The sequence below is a fragment of the Crinia signifera genome, chromosome 4 (genome assembly GCF_055691185.1).
Source record: "Crinia signifera chromosome 4, ASM5569118v1, whole genome shotgun sequence".
In the NCBI taxonomy this organism is placed as follows: domain Eukaryota; kingdom Metazoa; phylum Chordata; class Amphibia; order Anura; family Myobatrachidae; genus Crinia; species Crinia signifera.
Window position 1 is genome coordinate 275,261,648 of NC_139220.1, and position 4,048 is coordinate 275,265,695.

Genomic DNA, 4,048 nt, shown 5'->3' on the forward strand with positions numbered 1-4,048 from the left:
ACTGGGGGAGATATATGGCTCAGCCATATATTGCTAGCAATATATGGCTGAGCAATATATTGCTCAGTTTCTCCTTTTCATCAGCGACCAGAGATGGTCGCTGATAAGAAGGAATCTCTGCCGGGCGGTGCCGCAGACTGAGGGACCAGTGATTAGAACGGGGCTGAAAACGGGGGCGCGCACCCGGCAATTTATCACCGGGGCACACTCCCATCACTGGCAATATGGTCGCCAGCGACCATATTTCCAGTGATTTCAGCCCCTATCGCCCCCGTGTGTACACAGCTTAAGTAAGCATTTGGAAGTTTCCAATTAGCTGAATTAGTCCTTTATTACTAAACTTCTGCAGCGCTTTACTTCTCTAAGGGGCCCATTTACCAATGATGGCATTTACAATATGATCTGAGGTGAATGTTACCCGGATCCCACTGTAAAATGCGATCCTAACGGCGGGATGTATCAGTAGCCCAAGGATACGATGCGCTGCTGCCCGATGTTGATACATCGGGCAGCTTTGCATCCTCCATAGAAACCTATTGCCGGTGGCAGTGCAGGAGGGATAGCAGCAGGGATCGGAGATTCCTGCTGCGGTCCCTCCTAAAACATTCGGGGGACAATATTTGCGGCTAACCCCCGAAAACACCTTTTGAGGATTTACCGCAAATATAGAATGATAAATGGGCCCGAAATCATCCTCTTCTTGCAGGGCTGCAGGCATCAGAGCTTTCTAAGTATGGGCACAGGTACAACCGATCACCCTGCACTACTCTACCTCTCATCCTGAACACCCATCTCCACCTACACCATGCTAATGCTGACCCTGCACCCCATGTCCACCTACACTGCACTAAACTACTGCTCACCCTGCACGCCTGTCCTTTGTCTGTACTGGGAGATATAAGGGCTTTTTGCTAATACCAGCTCTGATACAAATTGGTCTGCAGGATGTTGGGGCTACATTCTGCAGGCACAACCCGAATGTGTTGGCAGCCAGGGCTTAGAAACACACTGAGGTGCTTGAAATGGTGGTATACCAGGAGATAATGCCCCCCTGTGGTTCTGTAACCCTTCCAGAGCTGCTGAGTTCTTGTACTCCTCATGGATTCTTTCACTCCTAGACTGCCAAGTGTGTCTCGTACCTGTATATAGATCCATATATACAAGGCACTACACTGTGTGGGTATAGGGCAGGCATTCCCAACCACGGTCCTCAAGGCACACCAACAGTGCAGGTTTTCGTGATATCCAGGCTTAAGCACAGATGGTTTAATCAGAATCCATCAGATACTAATTAAGTCACCTGTGCTCAAGCCTGGATATCTACTAAACCTGCACTGTTGGTATGCCTTGAGGACTGTGGTTGGGGAAGGGAAAATATTCAGAGTATAATTCTGGGTGGGCTGAGCCTAACCTACACTGGAATGTCTGATCGTCCTTTGCTATTTTTCAGATAAAAAAACAAACAAAAAAAAAAAAACATTTAAAACAGACAATAAACTTTCTGGGAGAATTAAATAATAGTCAGAAATAAAAGAAAATTAGCAATATATGGCTGTTTTATGTGGAAAAAAAAGCATGCAAAAAAGTCCCTTGGTTGTTTACATCCTGCTATCTAGCCACCACCCACTTGCTTGCACCTCTTGTAATCTGTCTGTCTCCCCTTCCTACTAGATTGTAAGATCCTCCGAGCAGGGCACTCTTCCCTCCTGGTGTCAAAGCCCTCTTCTCTTCACATGTCACTCACAGCTCTCCTATACTCCAACACTCAGGGCCTTATTCTGATCGGTGCGGATATTCCCGAATTCTTACGGTGCGGGCCGCACGCAACGCTGTGCGGCAGCGTGCGGGCATCGTCCGTAGAAACGCCCTCGTGTCCTCCGCATTCGGACGGAGTCACTCTTTAAGAACAGGGCGTGTGTACGGACGACATACAAACCGTGCGTGTGCGGGGGAAACGTACAGATTCTTGCACGGTCTTCCCGCACAAGCACGGTCTTACCGCGTGCGAACGTACGGAAAGCTGTCCGTACGCCCCGATGCGGAGTATTTACGCACAATCCTACACTTTTGTACTGAGTACACACAGCGATCACATGACCCACTTAGGCTATTAGGCAACCTCCTGAAAAAGGGATTGTTAGCAATTTCAATCAATTAAATGCTCATCTATACTGACCCACATTCCTACTACATTCATGACACACATTAACCCTTACAGCATGTGACCCTAACATACATCTAGATACACTATGTACATTTTGCTTATTTTAAACAACTTACACATATACTTTAGCATGTTAGAAAAAATCACTGACAACTTTCAACTTTAAAGAACAATTTATTCATACAGAACCGTAACAAAAATAACTTTACATTTCCCCATCAATTATTTCGTCCATTAGGACCAACATTTCCCTCATCAGGCCTCGGAGTCTAAGGAGGGCCCCACGGCGACCCTCCTCTGCTTGGGCAGGCTCATCTGTGGAGGAAGTTAAAAATGAAAATTGACTAATGATATTCATGCATACATTTAACATAGTCAAACCTACATTTTAAACATGCATTCTGAGAGGTGTGTGTGTATATATATAACTATATATATATATATATATAACTATATATATATATATATACACACATATCTACCTATATATATGAGACATACACCTATACATACATGCATACATACTACATGGAAAGCCTGATTTTGGCCCTCTACCCTTTACTCTGTAGAACACCTCACAGTCATACTGCTCCTTCTCCATCCAAACCCACCCATGACTAAGCTCTGAGAAGCATGCCACGCGCTGCACCAATCACAATTCGGCAAACAAAGTTCAGTGTCTGTTATATGATGGAGCCTGGCAGGGGAGTTACACAACTCTCAGGAATGCTCAGTACATTTGTGCAATCAAGCATGGCTTGGCTGCTGATGGTCTGCTCCAGAAATCATTGTCAGAATGCCAGTTAGGGGAAGCTGCAGCACTAACCCACTCCCATGCTCAAAAGCATTACTAAGACCAAATCAACACACAATTATGGTGAAAAACATACATGCAGACCGCAGGGGGTGGTTAGCTAGAGGAGGGCCCAGGGGCACTCACCACTTGTTACTCCAGTCTAAGCCACGCCTGGCCATACTCCATTTATGCCATACTGAATCTAGTTAACAAAGATCATTCGCCAGTAAACTCTACTCACCTATATGAGCCTACAGATTGTATGCAACCAGCAGGGACATGTAACCCTTACATGAGCAACTCATCACTTTCTTCCTGGATACAGATTAACTACACAGGTTCAGTGGCACTTCAATTCGACCTGAAAGCCATCCGCACAACCTGTGTCATTAATATGTGTCCAGGATAAAAGGGATGGTTTGGCCACCCTATCTAACCCCAAAGTGTGTCTGTTGCTACCCAATTTGTTGTTTTCCTTTATAGTATTTTCAAACACATTTGAATCAACAGTGCTACATATCAAATAGTGGATGATAAAAGGAAGAACGAATCTTTATGTATACATACCACTTTCGGCCGCCTGCTCCACCACACAGGCCTCCTCATCCTCCCCCTCTTCCTGGGCCTCCTCGGCCGCCACGACCTCCTCCTCGGCTGCCACCTCTGCCTCCACTGGCCACTCAGCCTCCTCCACTCCTTCACTTTCCTCTGCCACCCCTTCCTCATTCTCTTCCTCCTCGGCCATCGCTGGCTCCGCCTCCTCCTGGGGTGCCTCTGCCTCCTCCCGGGCCTGCCCTGCCTCTGCCTCCTCCCGGGCCTGCCTTGCTCGTGCACATGCTGTGTTTGGGAAAAATGAAAAAAGTGCCAATTAGTGGTAATTTGTATAAAGCCTTAACCTATAAATGCAAAGGTTAGAGGTACTGATACTTGTACATGCAAACAGCTCCTCAGTGGCCTTTACAAAACACAGCCTGTAACATGGCAGGTATGCTGTGACATTTGGGCCATTGTAAGCATCACAAGCATTAATCCTCCCCAATAACATATTTTTTGACCATTACAGGGTGTCAAACAGGAAGTAGCACTCA

At 46.3% G+C, this 4,048-nt stretch overlaps 1 long non-coding RNA gene across 1 annotated transcript; it reads right to left on the reverse strand.

Annotated features, from left to right (window-relative positions):
* Nucleotides 1–2,369: 2,369 nt before the first annotated feature.
* LOC146072177 (uncharacterized) lies at nt 2,370–3,718 on the reverse strand. The gene is made up of 2 exons (XR_014472990.1): nt 3,528–3,718; nt 2,370–2,479 (listed from the first exon to the last, which is right to left on the reverse strand). It is a non-coding gene; the product is annotated as an uncharacterized LOC146072177 (long non-coding RNA).
* Nucleotides 3,719–4,048: the final 330 nt, after the last annotated feature.